General features: G+C 43.5%; 1 pseudogene; it reads left to right on the forward strand.

Annotated features, from left to right (window-relative positions):
• The first annotated feature begins 653 nt into the window (after window positions 1–653).
• Window positions 654–3,335, forward strand: LOC135575006 (general transcription factor II-I repeat domain-containing protein 2-like; annotated as a pseudogene).
• Window positions 3,336–7,261: the final 3,926 nt, after the last annotated feature.

Here is a 7,261-nt window from a genome sequence, read left to right on the forward strand (position 1 = left end):
GACCTTCAAATTAGTGGATTCAGCTATTTCTTGACAGGTGTATAAAATTGAGCTTACAGCCATGCAATCTCCATAGCAAAAACAGCATGGCACTGTCATAGGATGCCATCTTTCAAACAAGTCAGTTTGTCAAATTTCTACCCTGCTAGGGCTGCCCCGGTCAACTGTAAGCGATGTTATTATGAAGTGGAAGGTCTAGGAGCAATAACGTCTCAGCCACGAAGTGGTAGGCCACACAAGCTCACAGAACATTGCTGTGGAGTGCCGTTCTCACTGCCGAGTTCAAAACAGCCTCTGGAAGCAACATCAGCACAAGAACCGTTCGTCTGGAGCTTTATGAAATGGGTTTCCATGGCCAATCAGCCGCACACAAGCCTAAGATCATCATGCGCAATCCAAGCATCGGCTGGAGTGGTGTAAAGCTCGCCTCCATTGGACTCTGGAGCTGTGGAAACGCGTTCTCTGGAGTGGTGAATCACGCTTCACCATCTGCCAGACGGATGAATCTGGGTTTGGCGGATGCCAGAAGAACCTGCCCCAATGCACCTGCCCCAATGCATAGTGCCAACTGTAAAGTTTGGTGGTGGAGGAATAATGGTCTGGGGATGTTTTTCAAGTTCCAGGCTAGGCCCCTTAGTTCAAGTAAAGGGAAATCTTAATGCTACAGCATACAATGACATTCTAGACCACATATGTCAGAGTCAAGGCCCGCGGGCCACATCCGGCCCGCAAGAAGGTTTTTTACGGCCCCTGGGATGATCTTGATTTATTATTAGAACCGGCCCGCAGCAAGCCGGCAGCCCGCAGATCTTTTACACGCACCAATACTACATTTCCCACAATGCAAAGGTGACGCACCGAGCAGTAGGCTGCTTCATTTCAATATTTATTGGCACAGCAGTCGTCAGCATCACAGTAAAATTAACTTTCAGATACCCATCAAAAATGGCAAAACGGAAGGTGGATACTGAGAACCGGGGTTTCAAACAAGGTGGGAGTCGGAGTATATGTTCACGAAGGTAGCTGGAAAACCTGTGTGTCTTCTGTGTGGAGAAAGTGTGGCGGTACTGAAAGAGTATAATCTGAGACGACATTATGAAACGAAACACGCGGACAAAAACAAGAATATGGACATGGAACAAAGGCTACAAAAGGCAGAGGAATTAAAACGAGGCCTCAAATCTCGACAGGCTCTGTTCAAAAAAGCCAAATCACAAGGCCAGGCTGCTGTCAAGGCCAGTTTTATTTTGGCAGAAGAGATCGCTAAATCAGCCCGGCCATTTACGGAGGGGGATTTCATCAAAAACTGCATGATTAAAGTTTGTGACGAAGTTTGCCCAGAAAAAAGGCAACTCTTTTTAAATGTGAGTCTGAGCAGAAACACCATTGCCGAGAGAGTAGACCAGTTGTCCATCAATCTAAAAGAGCAGCTTGTGAAAAAGGGAAAAGATTTTATTGCATATTCCTTGGCTGTGGATGAGAGCACCGACATTTCTGACATTGCCCAGTTGTCAATTTTCATCCGAGGAGTGGACTCCAACCTAAGCGTGACAGAGGAGTTTTTGGCTTTACGTCCTATGCATGGCACAACTACGGGGCATGATTTGTATGAAGAGGTGTCAAGATGTGTAAATGAGATGGAGCTGCCTTGGGAAAAACTCGTGGGTTTGACAACCGACGGAGCACCTGCGATGTGTGGACACAGGAGCGGACTGGTGGCGAAGATACGGGAAAAGATGCAAGAGGAAAACGCGACAGGTGAGCTGACAGCTTATCATTGTATCATACACCAGGAAGCGTTGTGCGGTAAAGCCTTGAAAATGGAGCATGTAATGAGCATCATCACGCGCACAGTTAACTTTATCAGAGCCAAAGGTTTGAATCACCGCCAGTTCAAGGCATTTCTGACGGAGTTAGAAACGGAGCATGGTGATTTGCCTTATCACACAGAGGTGCGATGGCTAAGCCAGGGAAAGGTGCTTCAAAGATGTTTCGAGCTTCGTGAGGAGATTTGTCTGTTCTTGGACAGCAAAGGAAAGACACAACACAACTCCGAGACGAAATGTTTCTGTGTGAAATGGCTTTTCTGTGTGACATTACGAGTCATCTGAATGCAATAAACTTGCAGCTGCAGGGTCGGGATCGTGTCATCTCTGATATGTACAGTACAGTGAAGGCATTTAAAACCAAACTGACTCTGTGGGAGACGCAGATGCGGAAAGAAAATTTGAGCCACTTTCCCAGCTGCCAGACCATGAAAGAGAAGCTCTCTACCAGTGCGTTCCCGAGCACACAGTTGGCTGATAAAATAGGTATGCTTGCCGCTGACTTTCGACGCCGATTTGCTGACTTTGAAGCACAAAAAGCAGGTTGGAACTGCTCGGTAACCCATTTGCTGTTGACGTGGAAAGCTCACCACCAAACCTCCAAATGGAGTTGATTGACCTCCAATGCAATGATGCACTGAGGGCAAAATATGCGGCAGTGGGTGCTGCGGAGTTCGCCCGTTTCCTCCCGGCACAATGCCCCAGCTGCGCATCCAGGCTGCTCAAACGTTGTCTATGTTTGGCAGCACATACCTGTGTGAACAACTGTTTTCTTTGATGAACCTGAACAAAACATCACACAGAAGTCGACTTACTGCTGAACACCTCCACTCAATTCTGAGGATTTCTTCAGCTCAGAGCCTTACCCCGAACATTGATGAACTTGTGGAAAAGATGGGACACCACCAAGTATCACCCTCAACCTCAAACAAGTGAACATTACTGTGCAATCACATATTTAGAGTTTTTACTCAGTTCAAGTTTAAAAGTTAAAATTTAATATTTGTTTTCACTGCATGTTACTTCTCCTTAAACAAAGTGTTGTTTTTGATTAATAGATTTTTGCACTTTATTTTTTTGTATTTCAATCCAATTATATTTTAAAAATATTTCAGTTGAGTGGATGATAGAAAATTGCTATTATTGTTTTTTCTTTGAAGTAAATTTAGCCCACTTTTGCTAAAATAGAAAATATAGTCTACTGATGGTGCCTTGAATACCGGTTTCTTTCATTTAATGTTCATGTTATGGGGATATTTATATAAAGGAAATTTGTCTTTTGTGTCTGTTGAAAATTAAAGATTACTGACAGAGCCATAAGAAAATATTGCTTTATTTATCTGATCATATTGTAATATATTTGTTAGGTTTTCAGTAGGTTCAATTAGGTTCACTAGACTATATGCGTCATTTAAAAATTTTTCAATGAACATTCGAACAGTCCGGCCCTCGTCTTGTAGCTGATTTTTTTATTTGGCCCTCCGTCCATTTGACTTTGACACCCCTGTTCTAGACGATTCTGTGCTTCCAACTTTGTGGCAACAGTTTGTGGAAGGCCCTTTCCCGTTTCAGCATGACAATGCCCCTGTGCACAAAGCAATGTCCATACAGAGATGGTTTGACAAGATTGGTGTGGAAGAACTTGACTGGCCTGCACAGAGCCCTGGCCTCAACCCCATCAAGTACCTTTGGGATAAATTGGAACAGGCTAGGCTACTCTACTTGAAGCCAGAGATGCTTGTCTTGTTGCAGAGTTGTGGCCAGTTCTATTTCATGCGAATACTGTTAATTGAAACGTTCAAAACTCACTCAAAATGATTGCCAATAACAAATGGACCTCCTCCGACTGGGTTGAAATGGAACTGATCCTAATCCAATTTGTAATTGGAAAATGTAGGGCGACAAAATAAATGGAGAAATGAAAGAGCCTATTTGATGGAATGTAAACACAGACTGCCTTTTCATTACCATACAGTAAATATTTGGTAGATTTGTTCATATGTCATAGGATGATTTTCCTTTTAAGTACAGTACAGTACATGCTGTTCTTCCAGCATCTTCCCACTAGAGGGTATCTAACCACCATTTTCAGTTTTTCAGCATAGTGTTAATGTTGGTGAGTCTATGATTTACTACTACTCTAACAAACGAAGGATATAGTGATAGAGAGGAATCGTCAAAGATAAGCTTGTGCTGTCTGCAATGCAGTGGTAGGGAGTGCCTTTATTGTTTAACTGGCCCTCCAGTAAATTAGAGCACTTACAGTGCCTTTGGAAAGTCTTCAGACCCCTTGACTTTTTCCACATTTTGTTGCGTGCCTTATTCTAAAATGGATTAAATAAAAACAATTCCTCAGTAATCTACACACAATACCTCATAATGACAATGCGAAAAAAGGTTTTTAGAAATTTTGGGGGGAGGGACTTGGTCAGGGAGGTGACCAAGAACCCGTTGGTCAATCTGACAGAGCTCCAGAGTTCCTCTGTGGAGATGGGAGAAACTTCCAGAAGGACAACCATCTCTGCATCACTCCACCAATCAGGCCTTTATGGTAGAGTGGCCAGACTGAAGCCTCTCCTCAGTAAATGGCACATGACAGCCCGCTTGGAGTTTGCCAAAAGGCACCTAAAGACTCTCAGACCATGAGTAGCAAGATGCTCTGTTCTGATGAAACCAAGATTGATTTCTTTGGCCTGAATGCCAAGCTTCACGTCTGGAGGAAACCTGGCACCATTCCTACGGTGCGTGGGGGTGGCAGCATCATGCTGTGGGGATGTTTTTCAGTGGTATGGACTGGGAGACTAGTCAGGATCGAGGCAAAGTTGAAAGGAGCAAAGTACAGAGAGATCTTTGATGAAAACCTGCTCCAGAGTGCTCAGGACCTCAGACTGGGGCGAAGTTTCACCTTCCAACAGGACAACGACCCTAAGCACACAGCCAAGACAATGCAGGAGTGGCTTTGGAACAAGTCTCTGAATGTCCTTGAGTGGCCCATCCAGAGCCAGGACTTGAACCTAATCGAACATCTCTGGAGAGACCTGAAAATAGCTGTGAAGCAATGCTGCCCATCCAACCAGACAGAATTTGAGAGGATCTGCAGAGATGAATGGGAGAAACTCCCCAAATACAGGTGTGCCAAGCTTGTAGCGTCCTACCCAAGAAGACTCAAGGCTGTAATTGCTGTAAAGGATCTGAATACTTGTAAAAAATGTGATATTTCAATTTTTTTAAATTAATAATTTAGCAAACATTTCTAAAAATCTGTTTTTGCTTTGTCATTATAGGGTATTGTGTAAAGATTGAGGAGGGGAAAATTTAGGCTGTAACCTAACAAAATATGGAAAAAGTCAAGGGGTCTGAATACTTTCCGAAGGCACTGTATATCATGATTTGCTCGTGATGTCTCTTCAAAGTAATCTTAGCACCATATTCTTGACAGGTAAAGTGAGTGGTCTGGCTTTGTTTGATAATGGTGTCCTAAAAAATACAAGGTGAATATGTTGTGTGACCTTATGAAAAGTGATCTGCCTGAAATAGGGGGGAAAGGTCGAGGCACTGTCCTTAGCCTTTTAAGTAGGCCATATAACAAACTGTGACAGGATGACCCATTTTGAAACAGCAGAAGATAAATCAGTTGTGTAAGTAATCTCCGTAATGATTTGTGTAATTGTGTGTTAGGTATAAATCTCCCCTCTCTTTATAAGGGCTTCTTTATAGGTGAATTAAAATAACAAGGACAGGCGTGTGCTTCTCTAATAGTGTGGATATTAACCTTTAGCTACAGATGGTTCTCTAAAATGTTAATACTCTGGATCTAGTCTGGGGAGTGGTTGGTTTGGAACTCTGTGTTCTGTTTGGTTGCTCTGCTTCTGTTGCTACTGTATTTATCTGGGCCTAACTTGACAGGCCAGATGGAACACATGACCATTACAGTAACACAATAATGCATGCTCATGATGTGATTTGTTTTAGGTAAGTGCCTGTTAGTATTGTTGGGGAAACCAGCTGCCTGCAACCAGTGCCTTGCCTTCCACAGATTCGTGTTGCTTTATATACAGTACAGAATAGAAATAAATCATGCATTCAGTTGAGATTGAATTTTGCCAATGTGGGAGAAAATCTTATGTGGTTTTAGAGTATACACCTTTTTTGAGCCACACTCACCACAGAATGATGGCTTATCACAGAATGACAGGAACAAGAAACAATCACTATCTCAAACGCTGTCTCACCGGGCACAGACTTCAATTCAACATCTATTTCACATCTGTTCCACGTCATTTCATTGAAATGTTGATTCAACCAATGTGTGCCCAGTGGGGTGAGACTAATGCATCTATTGATCCGTCTTTAAGAATAAGAGCACAAGGCGAGACCCAAATGCAGACACAGGAGGCAGATGGATGAGCTCCGATATTTATTAAACCAAAAGGGGTAGGCAAAAGGCAGGTCGGGGACAGGCGAGAGTTCATAAACCAGGTCAGATTCCAAACAGTACCAGGGGATAGGCAGGCTCGAGGTCAGGACAGGCAGGGGTTCAGTGTACAGGTCCGAGTCCAAACAGTACAAGGGGATAGGCAAGCTCGAGGTCAGAACAGTTAGAGTGGTCAGGCAGGCGGATTCAGTGTCAGGACAGGCAAGTATCAAAACCAGGAGGGCTAGAAAAAAACAGAGACTGGGAAAAATAGAAGCTAGGAGAAACGCTGGTTGACCTGGCAAATCAAGATGAACTGGCACAGAGATACAGGAAACACAGGGATAAATACACCTGGGACTAATGGAGAAAAGAGGAGACACCTGGAGGTGGGTGGAGACAATCACCAAGACAGGTGAAACAGATCAGGGTGTGACATTAAGGGTAATATTACACTGATTCAGCTGTACATTATTTTGGGGATTCTATTGCTGAGCAACTGTTTGCATGGCACTGTGTTAGAATTGGTCAGACAGGCCAAGTATGAAGGATTGATAGACCTAGTCTACTGTAATTCAGGTCAGCCATATGAAGAATGAGAGTCCATCAATTTCACGTATTAAATCAACAAAGCCTTCTCTTTCTTTCTTTACAGACACATCGCTCTGTCTGTCATAGAGCTCTGTATTCTGACAGAATTGAAAAGAGTGTTAATGTTGGCATGGATACCAGGCAGGTAAACTGCATGGCCCTTAGAACAGATATGACCAGCTGAAGATGCATTAGATTACACATTAGATGTGGCCCCAGAGACACTAGTACACCAGATTTAGATGTTTGAAAGAGGATTGGGTGTGTGCACAATTATGCATGTATGTGTGTATTTGTGCATATGTGCTCACATGTCACCCACATGTGTGTGCCACGTGTGTGTGACTGACATCTCTTTCAAAGAGAAACCTGACCAGTTGCTCTGCAGGTCACCGTGGGCATCTCTTTAGATACAGAGCCTAGACTCACA

This window comes from Oncorhynchus nerka, linkage group LG14 (assembly GCF_034236695.1).
Source record: "Oncorhynchus nerka isolate Pitt River linkage group LG14, Oner_Uvic_2.0, whole genome shotgun sequence".
Classification (NCBI taxonomy): Eukaryota; Metazoa; Chordata; class Actinopteri; order Salmoniformes; family Salmonidae; genus Oncorhynchus; species Oncorhynchus nerka.